This window comes from Pteropus vampyrus, unplaced genomic scaffold (genome assembly GCF_000151845.1).
Source record: "Pteropus vampyrus isolate Shadow unplaced genomic scaffold, Pvam_2.0 Scaffold167, whole genome shotgun sequence".
Lineage (NCBI taxonomy): Eukaryota > Metazoa > Chordata > Mammalia > Chiroptera > Pteropodidae > Pteropus > Pteropus vampyrus.
The window spans coordinates 4595855-4613598 of record NW_011888948.1 but is presented as its reverse complement, the minus strand read 5'-3'; the positions used below and the strand labels follow the sequence as shown (position 1 = coordinate 4613598).

Genomic DNA, 17744 nt, shown 5'->3' with positions numbered 1-17744 from the left:
TCATCTTCCAGATCACAGTGCCCTCCAAGACTCAAGGCTTAAGAGTAGTGTGAGTATCAGGAACAACTCACATGGCTCATGCCCAACACCCACTGGTCACACACAAAGCTCCATTGTGGCCAGGACAGCCTCTAGGAGTCTAGAAGCCTGGCAGCTGCCCCCCCAAGTGGGAGGGGGGCTTCACAAGAATTGATTTGTGCCATGAGCAGAGATGTGACCCTGTTTTTGAGCTCAGCTGATGGAGTCGGCAAAGGGGAAATCGGTCTCTGTACAAAACAGGAAGAAGATTAGATGAACTGCATAATAAGCTATCAGAAGGAGCCTATTGGCATCATTACCACTCTGCATGGGAGGGAAGCTAAGACATGCCTCAGAGAGTGAAAGAACTGAGGGAAGGTACATTTGGCTTGTCTCAGTTTCTTTTCCTCCTGTCAGTCTGAAACATCCATTATCCACAAAAGGACAAATTTGTATGATTTCACTTACATGAGGAATCAAGAATAGGCAAATTCATAGAGTCAGAAAATAGAATAGAGGTTGTTACCAATTGATGGGGGAAAGAAAATGGGGAGTTATTTTTTTATGAGTACAGAGTTTCTGTTGAGATGATGAGAAAGTACTGGAGATGAAAAGTCATGATGATTGTACATTGTTGCAAATGTAGTTAATGCCACTGAATTGTATACTTAAGATGGTTAAAATAGTAAATTTTATATTGTGTATATATTACAATTATATATGTATACATAATTAAAATCTATTATCATGATGTAATACTTCTTTAGAGCAAAAGCCCAAGTGAAAGCAGTATGTTAAGAAAGGATCCCTACCCCTGGACATTCTTTTCTTGAATTTTAATAAGTCTTGCCCTATTTTGCTTTCCTTTAAAGGTGTGCGAACCTAGTTTTGGATTTTTGTATTCTCCCATTCAGAAGCAATAGTCCTGCCATTTTACTATTTACTATTTTACTATTAAGTATTGGAGAACCTTGCCCTCTCCCTAGAGTTTCTTAAGAGCCCAGGCGCTTATGTAACATCTAGGGAAAGATTTCTGGTCTTTGTTCCATCATGGTCACCACTGAGATTCCCATTTTTGAAGTCTATTAATGTGGGCGGTTCCATTACTCTATGCCATGTGGATACAGGGGTACTTCATCAGGCTCCTAGGGATTCAGTCTCTCAGCATCCAAATACTGCTCCTTCAGAGAGTCTGTCTCTTCCTCACAGAACCTCTCTGCCCTTCCCTTTCTACTTTCCACTCAAGTAACTGCTGTCTTTCTGCCTACCATCCCACAGAACCACAATTTAGCTAAATACAAAAATCTCTTAACTCTGCCCTAGGGGATTCAAAGCCCTGCTGACTCTCTTCAGGGAGATGAGAAAATAGTAGTCTTATGTATTCAGATTTTTCGACAAAGCTGTATTAAGAAAATAAATGAATTTCTCAATAAATGATTAGCAACAACACAATACAAATAAATATGTCAATAAATTATTTTGCCACATTAAGTTTAAAAAATTTAATGTACCAGTGCAATGAATACCAAGAGATACTAGTCTCCAGTCTCAATAGAAATTATACATCAATTCAACCAACAGCTTTTCTCTCACCAATTCATTTCACCAGCAATTAGAGTCATTCAGCTTGATCCGATGCTCTGATTTCATGTTCTCCAAGATATCTTCTATTTAAAAATAGATTTTCTGTGTTAATTCGCCAAAGGGAAAAGAAGGTGCTAACCAGCCAACATGGGCATTACCACCTATCTCACTTCCCCAAAGTTATATTTTTCATGGTAAATAGTATTAAATTATCATTCACATATATTGGTTTCCAGTGAGTTTGGTCAGAGTAAATCAGATCCTGTGATAGGGAGAAAAATGGTCCCCCAAAGATGTCCACATTCTAATCCCCCAAACCTATAGTTATGTCATTATCAGCAAGGAGGAATTTAGGTTGCAAATAGAATTAAGGTTGCTAATCACTTGATCTTGAGATGAGGAGATTTTCCTGAATGATCCACATGGGCCAATGTAACCACAATGGTCTTTATAAGCGAAAGAGGGAGGCAGGAGAGTCAGAATAATGCAATGTAAGTGATTTGACCAGCCATCTATTGCTGGCTTTGAAGATAAAAAAAAAAAAAAAGGCCATGAGCCAAAGAATGCAGGCAACTTCTAGAAGCTGGAACAGATAAGGAGTTGGATTCTTTCCTAGAGCCTTCAGAAAAAAATGCAGCCCCACTGACACCTTGATTTTAGTCCAGTGAGAGCCATTGCAGACTTCTGACTTCCAGAAGTCTGCAGTTTGTATTGTTTTAAGCTACTAAATTTGTAGTACTATAAAGCAGCAATAGGAAACTATTATAGCCATATAATAGGGAAATATTACTATTATAGCAGTGGGAAACTAGTATAGAACTCTGATGAAATGCAGTTCTTGGAGCTGCAATGTACTATCCCTGCCAGTTGGTTTCCTGGACTCCTTTGGAAATATCTCATTGTTTTTCTCTCTTTAATCATTAAAGTTCCTTTAATATAATATAGAATCTTAAAAATATCTTTTGAATAAATGAGATTTGGCAAAATATAGAGTCTGTGAGACACGATTAGTGTATTTTTATAGTCTGAAAACATTGAAAATTAACCATCTCTCTCTCTCTCATTGTTCATTAATGCCTTTACTATCATGAAATTGGTAGTTAAATTATATGGACTTGAAGTAACAGAGAATTTGTGACAATAATACCTGGCTCTCTTTTTTACTTACAGGGAAAATGTGGATTCAATTTAAAAGTCAGTGTTTAGTCTTAGTATATAGTATTCGCTTCTGTCATAAAAGAGGGAGCTTCATTTATATTCTGAGGTGATTAGAAGCTCTTTAGGCTGGCTGTTGAAAGAGCTTATGATATTCTTGTAAACATAGCTGACACCCATATCATGTACAACACTGATCACTAGGCCTATTTGAAGAAGGAAAGACAAGTAGAGCATTTCAATGAATCAGTATAACATTTGGTCAGCTTGGAAGGGCTCCTAAGAATCCTGTTATCATTCTCTGGTGTTGAAGCTGCTGTCAGCTTCAAGGTACTTTTTTATTTACACTTTATTAACCAAGTGTAAATAAAAAAGTACCTTGAAAAATGACATCAGTTGAAAGTTGCTGACTTAAGAACCCTCCTGGGAAGAGATATGCTTCTCAAATCAAGCTATGTGCAGAGCTGATACACTGACCCAGGCACATTCACTGGGCCCCTGTGGGCCAGGGGACCTTTTCTTTAATGTTCATTGTTCCTAACTAATGCTATATTTCTTTGGCTTTATTTCAGTCCATAGAAATATGTACAACACAAAGGGCAAAAAGAAAGCCTGGCTGGTTTGTGTTGCTGTTGCTGCTCTAAGTTGAATTTGGCTGCAATATAAGAGGGAAGAGTGAGGAGAGGAGCCTGGAACTGAGTCTAAAGCTGCATTAAGGAGTTGGAGCCTGATCCCAAGGGCAGAGGAAGCCACTGACAGTTCTGAACTGTGGGCATGATCAGGTTTGAAGCCTACCGATGTTTACATTTTTTTTGATGATCTAATATTTCTTAAGTTCTCAAACTTTAGTGGATAGGAATCTTATCTTAAACTGATAAGATGCAGATTCTGATCTAATAGTTCTCGGGTGGGGCCCTGGGTGCAGCAGTAAGCTCCCAGGTAAATGCCAAGGCTGCTAAGCCATGGACTGAACTTTGAAAGGCAAAGGGCTAAACAGAATCACTTGTGAGCATCCACCACTGATTTCTTTCAGAGCCTGCAAGTAGGTGAGGGAGCATCTGGAAGGCATGAACAGAGCTCTTTTTACCCTCAAATAGCTGCGTTTTCCTGGGGTGACCTAATTGCCTCAGCACAGAACATTGTGTCAGTGTCCTTATTCATTCTGAGTGCTTTCTTCATTTTGGACCATAACTCAGACTCTGCACTTTCAGCTCAGAACTCTGTCCTGTCATCTTTCTATGTGCTTAGTTACCAAATAGGCTTTGAAATTCTCTTTTCCAGCTGTCTTTCATGGGATTGACTTCCTCAACTTTCTTGAGGTTGACATCAAGCCAAGAACATCAGAGTCTTCAAAAATGATCACTATGCCTTGGTTTAGATAACTTGGGGATATGAAGGAAGGTTGTAGATAAACCAATTAGGTTTCTTTAAATCTATATTGCTGACAGAAACACAGGATTCTTTTGGTTTCTGTTTTATCATTTTAGCATATATATATACACACCATTGTATAGTGTAAATGAAATGATAAATGTAAAGTACTTAGCACATCATGCTAAGCTAAAAAAGCCAGACAGAAAAGGGTGAAAATCACATGATCTCTCTTATATGTGGGATATAAACCTAAAAGCGACAAATGAATAGGACAAACAGAGAATCATGGACATGGACAATAGACTAGTGGTTACCAGAGTGGAGAGGGGAGCGGGGAGAGAGGAGGTAGACAGGGTAAAAGGGGTCAAATATGTGGTGACAGAAAGAAATCTAACTATGGGAGGTTAACACACAATGTAAATATATATATGCCTTACTGTTAAAATGTACAACTGAAACTTACTGGATTTCATTAACCAATGTCACCATTAAAAAATGAATTAATTAATTAATTAAAAATAAATAAAATACTTAGCACAGTCTCTAGCTGACAGGAAGCATCCAGCATGAGAGCTATTATTATCAAAATACGTGCTTTATAGAGAGGTTGCGAGTTAAGTAACATGTGTAAAAGACTTAGAATAGTGCCTTATATATGGTAGATACTGAATACTCCATAGCTATCATGTGGTGGTTGCGATGATGATGATGAGAAGGAAGAGGATATGATGATGAGCTTTTGTTGCCTCTTCTGTCAATAGAAGTCTTTGGTTAGACTTTGGAAGAGACTAAGGAGATAAAGCAATTCACTTAAACTCATTTCAATAACTGGCAATAATTAAAATGTAATAAAAAACTTTTGTATGTCTTGAGGATCATCAAAGGTAGACATTCCGCTTCACTGCATTCCTTTTCCCCTCACCTCCAATTCGTTCACACCCAGAATTTACCCAAATATTTCCTTCTCTTCAAATGCCATTTCTTGCATTGAGTTACTCAACTCACAGTAGCTTCCACAGCACCGAATACCAAACCTATCACACAATGAGGGCTAAGCAAACATTTGCAAAATTGAATGGAGTTTTATCAGAAAACAGAGTTCTTACTATGAAAATTCTAAAACAAATGGCTTTTTCTTCTAAAAACATTAACCTCAGTCACTTCTCTAAGGAGCACCTTGAACGGGACATGGGTGTCATCTCGATAAAATGCCACACCATTCCTTTCTCTATACCCTATTAGATTAATTCAGTGAAACAGTGACCAGGGAGTAACCTCAATCAAAGTTAGGGTACAGTGTGCCTTCTCTCCAGCTCCAGGATGCTTCTAACTCTCCTTAGGATATAATTCTTCCTGAAAAGTCTATGGCCTAATTTATCAGGGGTATACAGGTAACCACAATTAATTTTTTAGTTTATTACCAAGAGGAATTGAATCACATTGTGCAAATTTAATGCTCTTCTTCATCTCTATCAACTGGATATGCATGTTCATTCACTAAAGCTATTCCAATGAAAGAAGTCTCCTGTCATTGCTTCCTTGGATCACATTACAGCAGCAGAATCCTCAGAGGCATCTGTCTTGAGCCTCACTCTCTAAGACAACTATCATAGGCTGTTGGATAATACGAGAGAGAGAGAGAGAGAGAGAGAGAGAGAGACAGACAGACAGACAGACAGAGAGAGAGAGAGAAGAGAGGGAAAAAAAGAAGCAAAAAAGTTATTCTGGAGTCTAGAAGAGGTTTGTAATCCCTTTATAAATGGTGGCAGTATTTTCTGAAATGAAAATCAGGATATAGTTTGATAAATGATGTTTTCTGATTTGTAATTATAAAATTAAAAAAACTTATAAAAATTGTGCTGAATTTGCTTAAATATTTATTAATTTGCTTTTATTGGAAATAAAGCAATCAAATGAAATCACATTTCTCTGGAAAATCCATGAAATAAGGCCACCTTGCCTATGTGGACTGGGTGAAGTGTCAATGGGCATAATTCTAAAAGCAGCATAATTTCCCTAAATCAACTGATATGCTTATGACTCTATCTTTTTTCTTTCTTATCACATTTAGTAAACTTAGCTTCAAGTTTACTAAGACACATTTCAACAACCAACAATAATTTCAATGCAACTGGAACCATTTCTTTGCATTTCTTGAAGATTATTGAAAGTTATCCTTCTCATAACTCTCCACTCCACCTCATGGTATTCCTTTCCCCATCTCCTCCAATTCTTACACCCAGAATCTATGCCCAAGTATCCCTCTCTCATTCTCCTAATGCTGCCTACACAGTCTCTCAACACATAGCCCAAACAATTTTTGGCTTCCCTTTTTTATTATGTAGATTAACAAGCAAGATTCCTTATATGTTAGAACTAACAAAGTGGGAGAAACTAAACAGACAAATACACATTTTGTTTCATTTGGGTACACACAGTGGGGAAAAGACTAGAATACTTACATGTTGGTAATTTTGGGGTTCATAAAATATTCTTTTATGCAATACAACTTTTCTTAAAATTTTATGCATGGCTTTATAGTTTAGTTACTATATTAAACTTTATTAAACTTAGGTCTCTTTTCCTTCCAATCTCAGAAGGACAGTATAACTCACTAGTTAATGTTAAAGGCTTTCATTGAGTAATAGGTCAATGGAACAAAAGAGAAAGTCCAAGCACAGACTCATAGATATACAGCCACTTGATTAGCAACAAAAGTGCCACCGGAGTTCAGTAGGAGAAAGTATAGTCCTTTCTGATAAATAGTGCTTGCACAATTTGATACCATGTGGAATAAAATTTAACCTTGACCTTTACCTCACATAATACACAAAAATTAATTTGAGATGGATCATAGACCTTAATGTGAAAGGTAGAACAATAAGGTTTCTTTAAAAACATATAGGAGAATACCTTCATATATTTAGAGATCAACAAATATTACTAAATATATATGTGTATATATATATATATATATATATATATATATATATATATATATATAAAGAAGCACTACTATAAAAGATAGAATTGATATTTGAAATAACATATTCAATAACAGCTGCAATTTATCTGAGTCTTTTTATTAGCTACATTTTGTATTTATTAGAGATTTACAGTGTATTGTGAATGACTACTCATATGGATCCAATGCTCACACACAGAAAGCCTTAAATTTCACATTGATTTCGTGGTTGTATTACACTTGTAAAATAACAGACGCTTTCCTAACTAACAATTTATGAGAAAAAAAAGAAAAGTCAGTCATGCTTTTAGATATTTTCAGTATTTTCCCTTAACGGCTTTGCTGTAGACATCATTGCCACAAACATTTTGCCTCAAACCTTTCCATCATGTAACTAATCCACCATAAGGCAATTTTATTGTAAAAAAAAAGATAAAATCATGAAAAATAAAATATATTAAAAAGGACATAACAAAATTAAAAAGTCATCATTGTTAAAAGCAAAATTTGAATACATTTAAAATGTTTCAGTTGTAGATTCATGGCAATACTACACAAATAACCAATTTTATTTTGTGGATTGTACCTAAGCAGTTGTCTTCATTCCATGGAATTTGTGGGTTCAATTCTGTGCCCTCAAAGAGGACCCTTGGCCTCTCTTTCCTCTCAATGTAGTGTGTTGCAAAATAAAGAACCAACTCTTGGGGCAAATCATTGTCATCTGCAAGAAACGCTAACTGTTTTAAGACCACCACTACCACCACATCTATGCATCACTGTATAGACTGTTATGAGAGCTAGCGAATATTTATATATAATATAAAAATGGGTGCAACTGTGAGAACTTTGTCAATGGAGAAATGAAACCAAACTGACAACTAGCTTAAATGTATTAAGTCAGCCAAAGGATGTTGATTCGTCAATGGGGAAATAAAACCAAACCAAAAAATAAAATAAAATAACCTAAAAATACTGTCAACCAAATATTTGATCTTTTTACAGCACTTGATTAATTTATCAATGAAGAGATGAAACTAAACAAACAAAAAACAAATTGTCAACCAGTTATTTGATCCTTTTTATGACAAGATTGCCTTACGGTCAATTAGGTATGCAGTGAAAATATTTGCAGCAAAGATGCCGTGGGGAAAGAAATATATACCAATACCAGATAGACAAATTTTGGCAAGTCACTTTTTCATTTATGGCAATTAGTGAAAGTCTGGAATAAAGAAGATTCCGCGTCTTCAGCTTGTATCTCAGTCTGTTAAGAAGACCTATTTTTCCTTAGTTTGTGTAAACATGTGATGTACACTGGTGTTTGGGATCCTGGGAAGCTTAGATGCTGGGAGCCAAGAAGAAGAGCCTATCGAACATGAAGCATCTGAGAGTTGATCCTTAAGAAGTATAAATGTAGGGCAAAAAATAGAATGCAGTTTTGCTGCACAACAGAGCTATGATCATCACGTGGACAGTTGACATCCCCATGCCAGACCCTGTGCTAAGATCTGGATGTCTAGTCCTATGTGTTAGATGTTATTAGTATTATGGCCCTCTTACAAAGAAGGGAACAAAGTCTCAGAGAGAAGTATCTTGCCCAAGGCATATAGCTGGTAAGTGGCAAAGAAAGGATGAGAAGAACCTCCAGATGTCTGGCGCTGAGCCCCAGCATTAAACCTCAGCTCTACCGCATTTCAGAAAACTAAACCGAGGGAAGGCTGCTGGCTGAGGAAGAGAGACTGGATTTATAAACCGGTCCTGTTTTAGTTGTACTCACTGTTAACTTCGAAATGGAGGGCATGAAAAACAAAAGAAGATGATGAGAATCTGTGGAAGAAGTCAAAATGGATAAGACAGTATAAAGAAGAGAGGTCGGTAAATCAAATGTGTTACACAAACTTTAGCTTGGAAGAAAGCTTTTAAATTAATACATAAAATAAGAATCATGGTGTCACAAGGATTCTGGAAATTGTCTACCTTATCCTCTTTTCTGATAGTATAATTCAATGTATAATTGCACAAATGCAGGATCTGCATTTTACTTAAAAACTTCCCTGTTTTAAGACAATGGGGAAGTGAAACCAAACCAAAAATAAAGAACCTAAAAAAACTGTCGATCAACTATTTGATCTTTTTTTTTAATTAGAAAAATTTTTTCAGCTTTATCTAAATATAATAGACAATTAGTTGCTCATATTTACATTATACAATTCAATGAGTTTTCTTTCAATTATAGTTGGCATACAATAATATGTCAGTTTCAGATGTACAGCATAGTGATGAGATCCACATAATTCACAAATCACCCCAATAAATCTAGTATCTTTCCCTTTATACATTTATTACATTATTAACCATCTTTCCCATGCTACACTTTACATCCCCCTGTCTATTCTGTAACTATCCATTTGTACCTCTGATAATCCTCTTACTTTTTTTCGCCATCCTCCCAACCCCTCTCCCATCTACCAGCCTTCAAAATATTCTCTGTATCTGAGTTTATTTCTGCTTTTGTTGTTGTTGTTGTTGATTTTGTTCTTTACATTCCACATGTATGTGAAATCATGTGATATTTGTCTTTCTCTATCCAACTCATTTCATTCAGCACAATAACTTCTAGGTCCATCAAAGCAATATCTTTTTCCATCCCCTTCCTTTAAGTCTGTGTGTCTTTTAATCTGAAATGAGTCTCTTGTAGGAAGCATGTAGGGGACCTGTTTTCTTATCCTTTCATCCTCTCTATCTTTTACGTGGAGCACTAAATTCTTTTCCATTTGAGGGAGATACGTATTGATAGGAATGTAGTTGTTACCATTCTTTATTCCTGTTTTTGATATATGTTTTTTCTTCTTAAATAAATCCCTCCAACATTTTCTGTAATACTAGCTTGGTGGTGATAAATTCTTTTAGCTTATTTTTGTCTGAGAAGCTCTTTATCTGTCCTTTGACTCTAAATAATAGCTTGGCTGGATAAATTATTCTTGGTTGTAGATCCTGAGTCTTCATTATGTCGAGTATTTTGTGTCAAGCCCTTCTATTCTGCAGTTTCTTTTGAGAAATCACCTGCCAGTCTTATGTGTGCTTCCTTGTAGGTAAGTAACTGCTTTTCTGTTGCTGTTTTTAAGATTCTCTCTTTGCATTTAACCCTTGGCATTTTAATTATGATGTATCTTGGTGCGGGCCTCTTCGGGTTCCTCTTTCTTGGGACTCTCTGAGCTTCCTGGGGTTGTATGTCTATTTCCTTCACCAGGTAAGGGAAGTTTTCAATCATTATTTCTTCAAATAGCTCTTCAACACCTTTTTTTCCCTTATGGTACATACCCCTATGACACGGATATTTTTGCATTTAATTGTGTCCCTTAGGCTAGTTAAATTATTATGATATTATTGGCTTCTTTTTCTTGTTATTCTGATTGAGTGTCCTTGGCTTCCCCATTCTCTATATAGGTGGTTCAATACTCTTTTTTATCGACTCTATTGATTCCTTCTAATATATTCTTTTTTTTTTTATTCTTCATCTTAGATAATGTGTTCTTCATTTCTTACTGGTTCCTTTATTTTACGTATTAATTTAACAGCTTTCTTCCAAGCTAAAGTTTATGTAACACATTTGATTTACTGACCTCTCTTCTTTATACTGTCTGTGTGAGATACAATATAATATTGTATCTCAGCTACAGTAGTTGAGATACAATATTATATTAGTTTCAGGGGTACAACACAGTGATTAGAATTTGTATAACTTATAAAATGATCACACTGATAAATCAAGTACCCATCTGACACCATACATAGTTATTACAATATTATTGACTGTAGTCCCTATGCTATATTCTAAATCTCCATGACAATCTTATAACTATCATTTTTTACTTCTTAATCCCCTCCCCCATCACGCATTCCCCAATCCCCAATCCAGCAATAATCAAAATGCTCTCTATATCTATGAATTTCTTTCTTTTTTTCTTTTGTTTATTCTGTTCTTTAGATTTCACATACAAGTGAAATCAAATGTCATTTGTCTTTCTCTATCTGACTTACTCCACTCAATGCAATACCCTCTAGGTCCATCTATTTTGTTGCAGATGGCAAGATTTCATTCTTTTTTTATGGCTGTATAGATGTACCATCGTATAGATATACCACCTCTTCTTTATCCATTCATTCTATGATGGACACTCAGGTTGTCTCCATATCTTGGCTATTGTAAATAATGCTGCAATGGACATATAAATTCGGATATCCCTTCAAAGTAGTGTTTTGGGTTTCTTTGGATAAATATCCAGGAGTTGGATTACTGTGTCCTTCTTCGTCTCTTGTTACAGTCTTCATTTTAAAGTCTATTTTGTCTAAGTATTGCTACTCTAGCTTTTTTGTTTGTTTGTTTCTGTTTTCATGAAATATTTTTTTCTATCTCCTTACTTTCAGTTTGTGTGTGTTTTTTGATCTGAAGTGAGTCTCTTGTAGGCAGCATATGTAATGGTCTTGTTTTCTTATCTATTCATCAACCTTATGTCTTTTGATTGGAGCATTTAATCCATTTACATTTAAAGTAATTGTTGATAGATACACTTATTGCCATTTTATTTTTTCTATTTTCTCCTTCTTCTCCTTCCTCTTTTCTCCTTCTTCTCCTTCCTCTTTTATTCCTCCTCCTCCTCCTCCTCTCCTCCTCCTCCTCCTCCTCCTTCTCTTCTTCTTCTTCTTCTTCTTCTTCTTCTTCTTCTTCTTCTTCTTCTTCTTCTTCTTCTTCTTCTTCTTCTTCTTCTTCTTTCTTCTTTCTTCTTTCTTCTTCTTTCTTCATGTCCCTTTAACATTTCTTATAATGCTGGTTTAGTAGTGAACTCTTTTAACTTTTTCTTGTCTGGGAAGCTCTTCATCTATCCTATTGTAAATGATAGTATTACTGGGTAGAGTAATCTTGGTTATAGGGCCTTACTTTTCATCACTTTGAATATTTCCTGCCAGTCCCTTCTGGCCTGTGAAGTTTCTGTTAAGAAGACAGCTGACAGTCTTATGGGATCTCCCTTGTAGGTAACTAGATGCTTCTCTCTTGCTGATTTTAAGATTCTCTCATTGTATTTATCCATAGGCATTTTAATTATAATGTGTCTTGGTGTGGGCCTGTTTGGATTCATCTTGTTTGGAACTTTCTGTGCTTCCTGGGCTTGTATGTCTATTTCACTCACCAGATTAGGAAAGTTTTCTGTCATTATTTCTTCAAATAAGTTTTCAATTACTTGCTTTTTCTCTTCTCCTACTGGTATCCCTATAATGTGAATATTAGTATGCTTGATTTTATCCCAGAGGCCCCTTAAACTCTCATTTTTGTGTGTTTCTTTTTTCCTTTTGCTGTTTTGATTTGGTGTTTCTGCTATTTTATCTTCAAAATTGCTGATTGGACCCTCTGGTTCATCTGATCTATTATTGATTTTCTCTGATGTAGTCTTCATTTCAATTATTACATTCTTCATTTCTTTTCCTTTTTTCTCTTTTTTACTCCTACAGCACCTGGTCTTCCTAGGTGGTCTCCCATCCAATGACTAACCAGCCCAACCCTACTTAGCTTCCAAGATCAGACGAGATCAGGCATGTTCAGGGTGGTATGGCCGTAGCATTCTTCATTTCTGACTGGTTATTTTTTATGTTTTCTATCACTATTTTATGTTGGTTATCTATTTGTTGAAGTTCTCACTGAGATTATTGAGCATCCTTATAACCAGCGTGTTGAACTCTGTGTCTGGTAGATTGTTGTCTCAATTTTGTTTAGCTCTTTTTCTGGAGCTTTGTTCTTTTTTTTTTTTTTTTTTTTTTTGAGCCATGTTTCCTTGTCTCCCCACTTTGGCTGCCTCCTTCTGTTTATTTCTATGTATTAGGTAGATCTGCTATGTCTTCTGGTCTTAGTAGAGTGGCCTTATGTAGTGGGTTCCTGTGGAGCACAGTGGTGCAGTCTCCCTGGTCACTCGAGCCAGGTGCTCCAGTAGTGTCCCTTGTGTGAGTTGTGTGTGCCCTCCTGTGTTAGTTGAGCCTTGATTGCTGTTTGCATGTCAATGGGAGGGATTCACCCTCAGGCTGATTGGTTGTGAGGACTGGCTGTGACAACAGTGGAGGAGATATTGTGCAGAGGCCAATGCTATTGAGCAGTTTACTTTTGCAAGGGCTCTGGAGCTTGTGAAATCTTCCCTTTGGGTGTATTGTTTGTGGAGGTGTTTGGATGGTGTTCTGTTGTGGTCTAAAGCTGGCCACCAAATGTACTGGTTTCTGGAGTCTCTTGGGAGGATGTCTGTTGCAGGCCAAAGTCAACCGCTACCTGCGCCCTGCCTGAGGCCACTAGGTAGGAGCTACAAAGTGATTGTAGTTGCAGATTGTTGACACTTGTGTTGGACTTGTAGGTGCCTGGGAGAGGCTAATTTGTGAACCAAGGCTGGCTTTTACTAATGCCAGCCTTGGGGCTTCTCAGTAAGTGATACAGGGCACGTTGAGGCCAAATGCTATTTGTTGGGGATTTGTAAACCTTTGAGAGATTCTAGGAAAATCTTTAGTATGAGCCAATATAAGCCATTTGTATGGAAAAGCCAGTAGAAGTTGCTTTAACGGGCCTACAAGTTGGGTAGTTTAAGGTCTCAAGGAATCACCATGGTGGGCAAATTGTGTTAGCTAGGTTGATGGGGACTCAGATATGGCTCCTGGATGTATCTGCACAGTGGGTGAGGGAAATGTCCAAAAAAGAACAATGACTTCTGCCAACACGTCTATCTGGGAGAAAGCTTCCCATTTAAGCCAGACCATTCACTTCCTCTCCATATCTCTTTGGTGCCTTTCAATGTTCTGCCCCAGCACTGGAGCTCAGAGTAAGTGAGTCCATCAGCAAGTCATAGACCCTTTAAGAGGAGCACCTAGGATTCCAGTAGCCCTCCATCTCACTCAGCCAGAATCCCTGCTGGTTTTCAATGACAGAAGTTGTAGGGACTTTTCTTCCTGGCACTGGAACCCTGGGCTAGGAAGCCTGGTATGGGGCTGGAATCCCTTGCTCCTCAGGGGAATCCCCTATAGATGAGATATCCCTCCCAATTTTTAACTGCCACACACATGGGTTTGGGACTAGCCTCTTCCACATCTCCGCCCCTCCTACCAGTCTCAATGTGGTTTCTTCTGTATATCCTTAGTTAGAAGACTTTTGTTCATCTAGAGTCCAGGTGGTTCTCATTGATGGTTGTTCTATAGGTTAGTTGTAATTTTGATGTTGTCATGAGAGGAGGCAAGCACAGCATTTACTTACTCTGCTATCTTGACTAGAACTCTGAAAACTTTAGCATTTTTTTTTTGAAAGCATTAAAAAGCTTTTAGTAAAGGAAATATGTACTGTGTCAATGACCCAAGGCAATAGACCTTGGACAAGATATTTAAGGTCTCTATGAAGCCTTGGCTTTCTTTTCTGAGTATCTACTTTAATTGGGTGATTATGAAAATTAAAATAGATAATATGGATATTTAGTGCTGTCTTGTTCTTGCTTTAAACAACTAATTTTCTTTTAAAAATATCAACATCATTAGAAAGAAAGTCTTCCTATTTGCCATATAGTTACCATGATGTACCCATGAAGTCACCATTTTCAGCACTCTTCAGTTTTTTGTGTGTGGATCCAGAAAGAGCTGAAGTAGAGCTTAGGGCCATCAGGTCTGTGCAATTTCTTGTCTAAGCCCACACTGTCAGTGTAAGTCAGAGGCTTGACCAGAACTGAGATCTCTAAACTTTCTGGGAAGAATTGCCCACCCCAGCACTTGGCCTTTCACCAGTTAGAGAGAGTGTTTAATGGAATTGTAAGCAAGTGAGCATCACCAGATTATTCTTGGGCATCAGTGGCAATATGGGCATTGGTGGCAATAATGATGCCATTGACCCACTAAAGGAAAAAGACTTTAAGTTACTTCTCCTATAGTTATCAGTGGCATTTATTTTAGAGACAGCTCTACAGATTTGGGGTAGCATGTGGCCAAAACCTTGAAGTAAATAGTTTGCAAAATGAACAAATTTATTTTCCTGGTTTTATCAATGTCTATTTTGCTAGTATTCTAGAAAATAGATGAGATACCTTGGGAATTACAATTTTTAAAAATGCTTAAAATGTGGATTTTTTTTTTGTTTTGCTTTCAAATAAAATATATTATAAAATAGTTGGAATGAAAAAAATATTCTAAATTTATAAATCATCCGTATCTTATAACTTAAAGACAACCATTCAATATTTTGGCATATTTCTTTGTCTTTTTGCATATATATGTTATATTATATTTATGTATATGTTTACACACATTTTACAATATAGGAAATCATCTCGTATATACAATATTATTTGGCTTTAAAAATAATATTATAGCATTAGCATTACTACAATTTATGAAATACCATTCAAAAAACTTCACTGTGTAATAGTCCATTATATCAGAGGTCCTCAACAGTTTTGGCACCAGAGACTGGTGCTACTATGAGAATCTAATGCCTGATGATCTGAGGCGGAGCTGAGGTGGTGACACTAGCTAGTGCTGGGGAGCAGCTGCAAATACAGATAAAGCTTCACTTGCTTGCCCACCACTCACCTCCTGTTGTATGGCCTGGTTCCTAAAAGGCCACAGATCCATACTGGTCCACAGCCTAGGGATGGGGGAATCCTGCATTATATGACTGATCCATGATTTATTTAATTTATTTAACCAACACTCACTGCTTCAGATGATAAAATTATCATTTTGCCACAGGGCTCCATCTTATAGAAAGAAATGATGCCTCTCCAGTAGTGCCTAATATATATTATTTTCTGGGGATTCACTCTTTTCATGCACAGGGGGGTCAAGTTCTATTTATATAGCTAGAGATCAAAAGATAGTTCAGTGGTTTAAATACCTGCAGTGGCAGATATACAAGAAATGACAGCAAAAAAGAACTTTAACTGAGTCTCTGTTTCTCTTATGATTTCTAAACTTTGTCTTGAAGTGGGTAACATAGTGACTGATGTGTTTGCCAAAGGAGATAAATACTTGGTAAGTTTTTACCTTGATTCTTGTATTTACTTTTTCACTCACATATTCCCAGAGGATCCTAAAGAAGTAAAAGCCCAGTTGGTGAATGAATTATTTTTCATTTCGTAAACTAATCTCCTACCATGTGTTGCTATTCTCCTTGGCCACGCTGAGTTGTACACAAATAATTCTAATGTGAGAGGAGATCTGTATTTATAGTTGAATAAAAGGGATATTCAAACTAATTTAAATGTAAGCTCTTTTAATAAATCTTAAACATACCTAGCTCTGTTTTTATTTTTAAAGATGAAGTATCTATTGATTTTTTTTCCATTAAAATGTTTTTCTGGCATTGCACAGGTTTGCCTTGAGCCAGCCACAATCACTGGCCTATGCCACTTCTCGCACTTGGCCACCCCAGCTGTGAGCCCCGGCAGGCCCTCTAGGGATGGATTTATGAAGGACTTTCTGTTCACTGCTAGTCTCAGGATCCATGGAATAGTTGAGGATAAGAATAATTGACTATAACACACTAATAACTACAAGCATCTCAGTATTTACTCAAAGCACTCAAAAGAAATCATGTGCCAAACTACACTACATTCTAGTGTGGTGAGGATGTATATGGACTAGATTTTAAGGAGATCAAATGGAAATGAAGTAGAATTTTGTCTGGGGAAGGAGTGAGAAGGATACAGGAGGGGCAAAGAAGGATATCTAATCACTTAACTTTGTGTTAGTATTTTTCTTTTTTTAATAAAATGGCAGCCCAAGAGAACAAACAGCCCAACTTGGAGTATGTTCCTGGGTTGCACAGAAAAATCAGCTCCAAAACTGAACTCTGTACTGACTATTTGAAGGGTATTTTCTCACTAAATTTTGCTACGTGTGGCTTACCAGAAGCCATAGGACCCTCTCTCTCTCTGTGGTTGCCCCAGACAACTTTCAGCTCATTTTTACAGTTAAGCAATCTCCTTTAGCATGGAGCCACCCAATGGCAAGGCAATTCCAGGAAGGAGAGAGGTCTCGACAAATGTTCGGCCTCAGCACCAAGAAGCCATTATTAACCACATGCTTTATTTCCTCTTTTTTCCTATAATGGATATTTCTCAGATGGTTATGTGAAAGTTAATCTTATACTTTCCCTCTTCCTCTATCTTATTGGTAAGAGAATGTTTGGCTGTGCTAGAGCTAGACACACAGAGGCAACTGAGTGTGGGGGTGTACTTGAGGATTCTGGGCTTCAGGTACTTCTAAGAATAAGAGTATTTTGCTAAGATTCCTTATCCGAATGTAACACACACACACACACACACACACACACACACACACACACACACACACACACACACACCCTTTTCAGAACTCAGCTATAGCATGGGTAAGAAACAAGCCTGAACAACCTTTTTAAACTACTACACTGCAAGCCAAATGACCATAGTGCAGAGTATGAATGAACTCAGAACAGCTGGTGTATTTATGCAATTTCTCAGAACCACAATGGAAGCTTCTGACTTGATTGCCAAAAATGAAATTCTTTTTTATTTTATTCTTTGTCTCACAATGATCATGACCAGCATATAAATAAGTTCTGGGTGACACCAGTGATTCAGAAAGCTAACTTTGGAAT

General features: G+C 37.0%; 1 pseudogene; it reads right to left on the bottom strand.

Annotated features, from left to right (window-relative positions):
- Positions 1 to 12595: 12595 nt before the first annotated feature.
- LOC111745874 lies at positions 12596 to 12713 on the bottom strand (annotated as a pseudogene).
- Positions 12714 to 17744: the final 5031 nt, after the last annotated feature.